Source organism: Dendrobates tinctorius, unplaced genomic scaffold, assembly GCF_039654945.1.
Source record: "Dendrobates tinctorius isolate UK_male_01 unplaced genomic scaffold, ASM3965494v1 ptg000020l, whole genome shotgun sequence".
Classification (NCBI taxonomy): Eukaryota; Metazoa; Chordata; class Amphibia; order Anura; family Dendrobatidae; genus Dendrobates; species Dendrobates tinctorius.
In genome coordinates, this window is record NW_027361688.1 from 7,916,313 (window position 1) to 7,926,741 (window position 10,429).

Here is a 10,429-nt window from a genome sequence, read left to right on the forward strand (position 1 = left end):
GCCAACCAGCTTGGAGTGAAGAAATCAACTGTGGGAGCAATAATTAGAAAATGGAAGACATACAAGACCACTGATAATCTCCCTCGATCTGGTGCTCCACGCAAAATCCCACCCCGTGGGGTCAGAATGATCACAAGAACGGTGAGCAAAAATCCCAGAACCACGTGGGGGGACCTAGTGAATGAACTGCAGAGAGCTGGGACCAATGTAACAAGGCCTACCATAAGTAACACACTACGCCACCATGGACTCAGATCCTGCAGTGCCAGACGTGTCCCACTGCTTAAGCCTGTACAAGTCCGGGCCCGTCTGAAGTTTGCTAGAGAGCATTTGGATGATCCAGAGGAGTTTTGGGAGAATGTCCTATGGTCTGATGAAACCAAATTGGAACTGTTTGGTAGAAACACAACTCGTCGTGTTTGGAGGAAAAAGAATACTGAGTTGCATCCATCAAACACCATACCTACTGTAAAGCATGGTGGTGGAAACATCATGCTTTGGGGATGTTTCTCTGCAAAGGGGCCAGGACAACTGATCCGGGTACATGAAAGAATGAATGGGGCCATGTATCGTGAGATTTTGAGTGCAAACCTCCTTCCATCAGCAAGGGCATTGAAGATGAAACGTGGCTGGGTCTTTCAACATGACAATGATCCAAAGCACACCGCCAGGGCAACGAAGGAGTGGCTTCGTAAGAAGCATTTCAAGGTCCTAGAGTGGCCTAGCCAGTCTCCAGATCTCAACCCTATAGAAAACCTTTGGAGGGAGTTGAAAGTCCGTGTTGCCAAGCGAAAAGCCAAAAACATCACTGCTCTAGAGGAGATCTGCATGGAGGAATGGGCCAACATACCAACAACAGTGTGTGGCAACCTTGTGAAGACTTACAGAAAACGTTTGACCTCTGTCATTGCCAACAAAGGATATATCACAAAGTATTGAGAAGAAATTTTGTTTCTGACCAAATACTTATTTTCCACCATAATATGCAAATAAAATGAAAAAAAAAACAGACAATGTGATTTTCTGGATTTTTTTTTCTCAGTTTGTCTCCCATAGTTGAGGTCTACCTATGATGTAAATTACAGACGCCTCTCATCTTTTTAAGTGGTGGAACTTGCACTATTTCTGACTGACTAAATACTTTTTTCCCCACTGTAACTACTGTAATACTGCTCCCTATATACAAGTATATAACTACTATAATACTGCCCTCTATGTACAAGAATATAACTACTATAATACTGCTCCTATGTACAAGAATATAACTATTATAATACTGCCCCCTATGTACAAGAATATAACTACTATAATACTGCCCCCTATGTACAAGAATATAACTACTATAATACTGCCTCCTATGTACAAGAATATAACTACTATAATACTGCTGCTATGTACAAGAATATAACTACTATAATACTGCCCCTATGTACAAGAATATAACTACTATAATACTGCCCCTATGTACAAGAATATAACTACTATAATACTGCCCCTATGTACAAGAATATAACTACTATAATGCTGCCCCTATGTATAAGAATATAACTACTATAATACTGCCCCCTATGTACAAGAATATAACTACTATAATACTGCTCCTATGTACAAGAATATAACTACTATAATACTGCCCCTATGTACAAGAATATAACTACTATAATGCTGCCCCTATGTATAAGAATATAACTACTATAATACTGCTCCTATGTACAAGAATATAACTACTATAATACTGCTCCTATGTACAAGAATATAACTACTATAATACTGCTCCTATGTACAAGAATATAACTACTATAATACTGCCCCTATTTACAAGAATATAACTACTATAATACTGCCCCTATGTATAAGAATATAACTACTATAATGCTGCCCCTATGTATAAGAATATAACTACTATAATACTGCCCCCTATGTACAAGAATATAACTACTATAATACTGCTGCTATGTACAATAATATAACTACTATAATACTGCCCCCTATGTATAAGAATATAACTACTATAATACTGCCCCCTATGTACAAGAATATAACTACTATAATACTGCCGCTATGTACAAGAATATAACTACTATAATACTGCCCCCTATGTACAAGAATATAACTACTATAATACTGCCCCCTATGTACAAGAATATGACTACTATAATACTGCCCCTATGTACAAAAATATAACTACTATAATACTGCCCCCTATGTACAAGAATATAACTACTATAATACTGCCGCCTATGTACAAGAATATAACTACTATAATACTCCCCCTATGTACAAGAATATAACTACTATAATACTGCCCCCTATGTACAAGAATATAACTACTATAATACTACCCCCTATGTACAAGAATATAACTACTATAATACTACCCCCTATGTACAAGAATATAACTACTATAATACTGCCACTGTGTACAAGAATATAACTACTATAATACTGCCTCCTATGTACAAGAATATAACTACTATAATACTGCCCCCTATGTATAAGAATATAACTACTATAATACTGCCCCTATGTACAAGAATATAACTACTATAATACTGCCGCTATGTACAAGAATATAACTACTATAATACTGCCCCCTATGTACAAGAATATAACTACTATAATACTGTCCCCTATGTACAAGAATATAACTACTATAATACTGCCCCTATGTACAAGAATATAACTACTATAATACTGCCCCCTATGTACAAGAATATAACTACTATAATACTGCCCCCTATGTACAAGAATATAACTACTATAATACTCCCCCTATGTACAAGAATATAACTACTATAATACTGCCCCCTATGTACAAGAATATAACTACTATAATACTACCCCCTATGTACAAGAATATAACTACTATAATACTGCCACTGTGTACAAGAATATAACTACTATAATACTGCCTCCTATGTACAAGAATATAACTACTATAATACTGCCCCTATGTACAAGAATATAACTACTATAATACTGCCCCTATGTACAAGAATATAACTACTATAATACTGTTCCCTATGTACAAGAATATAACTACTATAATACTGCCTCTATGTACAAGAATATAACTACTATAATACTGCTCCTATGTACAAGAATATAACTACTATAATACTGCTCCTATGTACAAGAATATAACTACTATAATACTGCTCCCTATGTACAAGAATATAACTACTATAATACTGCCTCTATGTACAAGAATATAACTACTATAATACTGCCCCTATGTACAAGAATATAACTACTATAATACTGCCTCTATGTACAAGAATATAACTACTATAATACTGCTCCCTATGTACAAGAATATAACTACTATAATACTGCCTCTATGAACAAGAATATAACTTGGAGTCACTGTGTACATACATTACTGATCCTGAGTTACCTCCTGTATTATACCCCAGAGCTGCACTCACTATTCTGCTGGTGCAGTCACTGTGTACATACATTACATTACTGATCCTGAGTTACCTCCTGTATTATACCCCAGAGCTGCACTCACTATTCTGCTGGTGCAGTCACTGTGTACATACATTACATTACTTATCCCGAGTCACATCCTGTATTATACCCCAGAGCTGCACTCACTATTCTGCTGGTGCAGTCACTGTGTACATACATTACATTACTTATCCCGAGTCACATCCTGTATTATACCCCAGAGCTGCACTCACTATTCTGCTGGTGCAGTCACTGTGTACATACATTACATTACTGATCCTGAGTTACATCCTGTATTATACCCCAGAGCTGCACTCACTATTCTGCTGGTGCAGTCACTGTGTACATACATTACATTACTGATCCTGAGTTATATCCTGTATTATACCCCAGAGCTGCACTCACTATTCTGCTGGTGCAGTCACTGTGTACATACATTACATTACTGATCCTGAGTTACATCCTGTATTATACTCCAGAGCTGCACTCACTATTCTGCTGGTGCAGTCACTGTGTACATACATTACTGATCCTGAGTTACATCCTGTATTATACTCCAGAGCTGCACTCACTATTCTGCTGGTTTTGGTTTTCTCTGTACCCCGTGTAAGTGTGTAAATTGCCCTGTGGTGCATTGATGCCAGTAAGCTGCGGCACACTGTGGCCATTTACCAGCTTTTCTGACACTTTCCCCTTCCCTTGACTCTCCGATCTGTTGTCAGTGGAACCAGAACAAGAATAAATGTTCCAATTTGCGGCGTAAACCTCTGTTCTCGCCCGGTGGCCGGGGTTCTCCGGTGTTTCTTCAAATCTGCCAGAAGGATAATTTCAATGAGATCCGGGTGTGCGTTAGTTTTGTTTTTTCACTGTCACCTGATTCTACAGTTACTAAGACAGTTTGATCGCACTATACCGTAAATGAATGTGGTCCCGTTCCAACCTACAATTTCCTGCTACTGCAACACCAGATTCATGATGTACAGTGCCTTGCGAAAGTATTCGGCCCCTTGAACTTTTCAACCTTTTCCCACATATCATGCTTTGAAGATACCAAATGTAAATTTGTGGTGAAGAATCAACAACAAGTGGGACACAATTGTGAAGTTGATCGAAATTTATTGGTTATTTTAAATTTCTATGGAAATTCAAAAACTGAACAGTGGGGCGTACAATATTATTCTGCCCCTGTAACTTAATATTTTGTTGCGCCACCTTTTGCTGCGATTTCAGCTGCAGGTTGCTTGGGGTACGTCTCTATCAGTTTTGTACAGCGAGAGACTGGAATTCTTGCCCATTCTTCCTTGGCAAACAGCTCGAGCTCAGTGAGGTTGGATGGAGATCGTTTGTGAACATTTTCAGCTCTTTCCACAGATTCTCGATTGGATTCAGGTCTGGACTGTGACTTGGCCATTCTAACACCTGGATACGTTTATTTGTGAACCATTCCATTGTAGATTTTGCTTTATGTTTGGGATCATTGTCTTGTTGGAAGACAAATCTCCGTCCCAGTCTCAAGTCTTTTGCAGACTCCAACAGGTTTTCTTCAGGAATGGTCCTGTATTTGGCTCCATCCATCTTCCCATCAATTTTAAACATCTTCCCTGTCTCCGCTGAAGAAAAACAGGCCCAAACCATGATGCTGCCACCACCATGTTTGACAGTGGGGATGGTGTGTTCAGGGTGATGAGCTGTGTTGCCTTTACGCCGAACATATCATTTGGCATTGTTGCCAAAAAGTTCGATTTTGGTTTCTTTCATCTGACCAGAGCACCTTCTTCCACATGTTTGGTATGTCTCCCAGGTGGCTTGTTGCAAACTTTAAATGACACTTTTTATGGATATCTTTGAGAAATGGCTTTCTTCTTGCCACTCTTCCATAAGGCTAAGTGCACACGTTGCAGAAAATTTCTGCACAAAAATCTGAATCCCTTCCCAGAAACCGCACCTATTTTTCCGCGGCGGTTTTTGTGCATTTTTTGCGCGGTTTTGATGCGTTTTTGATGCGTTTTTTACCGCAGCGGTTTCTAAAAGCATAGGAGAAGCCTAAACCGCGGAAAAAACCGCAAAATTAATGTGCATGCTGCGGTTTTTACCGCGATGCGGTTTTTTCGCGGTAAAAAACGCATCAATGTGCACAAAAAGTGCAAAATGCATAGAAATGACTGTGCAGCTTATTTTTAGCGGTTTTATAGCGGTTTTATAGTGAAAACCGCGGTAAAAACCGCTAAAAAAATGCTGTGTGTGAACACAGCCTAAAAGCCAGATTTGTGCAGTGTACAATTGATTGTTGTCCTGTGGACAGACTGTCCCACCTCAGCTGTAGATCTCTGCAGTTCATCCAGAGTGATCATGGGCCTCTTGGCTGCATCTCTGATCAGTCTTCTCCTTGTTTGAGATGAAAGTTTAGAGGGACGGCCGGGTCTTGGTAGATTTGCAGTGGTATGATACTCCTTCCATTTCAATATGATCGCTTTCACAGTGCTCCTTGGGATGTTTAAAGTTTTGGAAATCATTTTGTATCCAAATCCAGCTTTAAACTTCTCCACAACAGTATCACGGACCTGCCTGTTGTGTTCCTTGGTCTTCATGATGCTCTCTGTGCTTCAGACAGAACCCTGAGACTATCACAGAGCAGGTGCATTTATACGGAGACTGGATTACACACAGGTGGAATATATTTATCATCATTAGTCATTTAGGACTACATTGGATCATTCAGAGATCCACAATGAACTTCTGGAGTGAGTTTGCTGCACTGAAAGTAAAGGGGCCGAATAATATTGCACGCCCCACTTTTCAGTGTTTGAATTTCCACAAAAATTTAAAATAACCAATACATTTCGATCAACTTCACAATTGTGTCCCACTTGTTGATGATTCTTCACCAAAAATTTACATTTGGTATCAATAATAATAATCTTTATTTTTATATAGCGCTAACATATTCCGCAGTGCTTTACAGTTTGCACACATTTCATCACTGTCCCCGATGGGGCGCACAATCTGAATTCCCTATCAGTATGTCTTTGGAATGTGGGAGGAAACCGGAGTGCCCGGAGGAAACCCACGCAAACACGGGGAGAACATACAAACTCCTTGCAGATGTTGCCCTTGGTGGACAGGGCTGCAGCGCTAACCACTGAGCTACCGTGCTGCCCCATATCTTTATGTTTGAAGCATGATATGTGGGAAAAGGTTGAAAAGTTCCAGGGGGCTGAATACTTTTGAAAGGCATTGTAGTTGCAGCTGTAAACAGGCATAGGCTGCTGCAGAACCTCTTTTTTAAAAGGTAAAGTTTTCAATCAATATCTGACGGGTTGTATGAAAGTCCCCCGTTGAGCTTTACAAGTGATTCACTATATTCTGACTCATGAGGACATTCTTTATACAACTATAAGGGAGAACACCTACAAACAGTACAAATGTACCCGCTACTCTTACTTACGGGATTTCAGCAGTATTTATTCTCTCAAAATAAGCAGAAATCAGATGATTTATTGGTAGTAAAGTTAAGGAAGGTCACGTACCAGTATGACAAGTCTGAAGATGTCAGCAATAGGGCCCAAGAGCCAGAACCCATTGTGTGTCAGAGTGAAGGGACTTGGGGAAATCTTCTGAAAGTTATTCACTTTTGTTTTCAAGCTAAAGGAACTAATACTGCCCCTACATACAAGAATAAAACTACTATAATACATCCCCGTGTAAAGAATATAACTATTATGATAATACCTACTACGTACACGACTGTAACTACTATAATACTGCTCCTATGTACAAGAATATAACTACTATAATACTGCCCCCTATGTACAAGAATATAATTACTATAATACTACCCCCTATGTACAAGAATATAACTACTATAATACTGCCCCTATGTACAAGAATATAACTACTATAATACTGCCCCCTATGTGCAAGAATATAACTACTATAATACTGCCCCCTATGTACAAGAATATAACTACTATAATACTGCTCCTATGTACAAGATTAGAACTACTATAATACTGCTCACTATGTACAAGAATATAACTACTATAATACTGCCCCCTATGTACAAGAATATAACTACTATAATACTGCTCCTATGTACAAGATTAGAACTACTATAATACTGCTCACTATGTACAAGAATATAACTACTATAATACTGTTCCTATGTACAGGAATATAACTAATATAATACATCCCCCTATGTACAAGAATATAACTACTATAATACTGCCCCCTATGTACAAGAATATAACTACTATAATACTGCTCCTATGTACAAGAATATAACTACTATAATAATGCCCCTATGTACAACATTATAACTACTATAATACTGCCCCTACATACAAGAATAAAACTACTATAATACTGCTCCTATGTACAAGAATATAACTACTATAATTCTGCCCTCTATGTACAAGAATATAACTACTATAATACTGCTCCTATGTACAAGAATATAACTACTATAATGCTGCTCCTATGTACAAGAATATAACTACTATAATACTGCCCCCTATGTACAATAATATAACTACTATAATACTGCCCCTATGTACAATAATATAACTACTATAATACTGCTCCTATGTACAAGAATATAACTACTATAATACTGCTCCTATGTACAAGATTATAACTACTATAATACTGCCCCCTATGTACAAGAATATAACTACTATAATACTCCCCCTATGTACAAGAATATAACTACTATAATACTGCTCCTATGTACAAGAATATAACTACTATAATAATGCCCCTATGTACAACATTATAACTACTATAATACTGCCCCTACATACAAGAATAAAACTACTATAATACTGCTCCTATGTACAAGAATATAACTACTATAATTCTGCCCTCTATGTACAAGAATATAACTACTATAATACTGCTCCTATGTACAAGAATATAACTACTATAATGCTGCTCCTATGTACAAGAATATAACTACTATAATACTGCCCCCTATGTACAATAATATAACTACTATAATACTGCCCCTATGTACAATAATATAACTACTATAATACTGCCCCTATGTACAATAATATAACTACTATAATACTGCTCCTATGTACAAGAATATAACTACTATAATACTGCTCCTATGTACAAGATTATAACTACTATAATACTGCCCCCTATGTACAAGAATATAACTACTATAATACTGCTCCTATGTACAAAATTATAACTACTATAATACTGCCCCTATTTACAAGATTATAATTACTATAATACTGCTCCTATGTACAAGAATATAACTACTATAATACTGCCCCCTATGTACAAGAATATAAATACTATAATACTGCCCCTTATGTACAAGAATATAACTACTATAATACTGCTCCTATGTACAAGAATATAACTACTATAATACTGCTCCTATGTACAAGAATATAACTACTATAATACTGCCCCCTATGTACAAGAATATAAATACTATAATACTGTTCCTATGTACAAAATTATAACTACTATAATACTGCCCCCATTTACAAGATTATAATTACTATAATACTGCTCCTATGTACAAGAATATAACTACTATAATACTGCCCCCTATGTACAAGAATATAAATACTATAATACTGCCCCTTATGTACAAGAATATAACTACTATAATACTGCCCCCTATGTACAAGAATATAAATACTATAATACTGCCCCTATGTACAAGAATATAACTACTATAATACTGCTCCTATGTACAACATTATAACTACTATAATACTGCTCCTATGTACAAGAATATAACAACTATAATACTGCCCCCTATGTACAAGAATATAACTACTATAATACTGCCCCCTATGTACAAGAATATAACTACTATAATACTGCCCCTATGTACAAGACTATAACTACTATAATACTGCCTCCTAGCTGTGAGGTTGTGTGTTTGTAGCTCTCCTGATGTCTGGAGCAAGCCCAGGGGGAGGCCACCCTGGGCGGGGTAACTCCCCAAGCAAGGCCCAGGCTTCCAGGCCTACACTTGGAAGTAACACCCAAGTTGTGTCTAAGGCGGATGCAAGTCCCAAAGTTGTTTCTGAGGGAAAGAAAGCTCAGAATGGAAGTAGCAGCAGCAGCAAGAAAGATGAAGCTGTGAAAGTACGTAAAGTAACGGAACAAGGAAAAGCCATGGCTGTGGGTAAGAAAGTTCCAGTTAAGCAGTCGGCCAGCCAAGGCAAGCAGAGTGAAGGACAACTAGGAGAAATCCAAAAGAAATCTACTGGTGAGAAGCTGAATGGAGGAAAGCAGCCTCTAGCTCAGGAGGTGCCATCACCATCTTCAGGTGTGCAGCTGACTCCCAGCAGACAGAGGAGAACCTCACTGGAGAGACAGACGCTCCAGGAGAACCTGCAGCAGCAGCATGTGGTGGCCAGCATGGCGAGCTCTGGGCGCACAAGGTCGCAGTCAGGTGGCAGCAGTAAAAGTGCTGTGGAGCCTGGAGCCACGAAACCAGCGGTGGTGAAAGTTAAGGAGACGTCTGGTTTCAAGCATCCAGGGACATTGCTGAAAGCAGGATCCCAGGAGGAGACGCCATGTGCACCTGAGCTTCAGGTCGCAGAGGAGATCCCAGGACTGGTCAAGAGGCTCGGTGAGTTACAGCAGCACAAAGACTTGCTTCAGAAACAGATAGACATGGGCTATAATGTAAAGGCTGCTAATCCTGGTGGGGATCACACCTTTTGTGATCAGACTCTGAATATGCTTGGCATACAGCTGGCAAAAGTGGTGACGGACATGGACTGTATCCTGGAGAAGATGGGGCCCCTGGCAGAGACTTATAGGAACCAGGAACTGTTTATGGCACACAAGCAGGACTCTGCAGGTTCCAGCTCAGACATTTTCCCAGGTGAGCCCCAGAAGCCGGTGCGGCCAGTGCTGCAGCCTGCAAGTTTTTGCTTCCAAAAGGGTCAGATACTGCAGCCGCAGCAGCCTGCGGCAGATCCCAAGCAGCAGC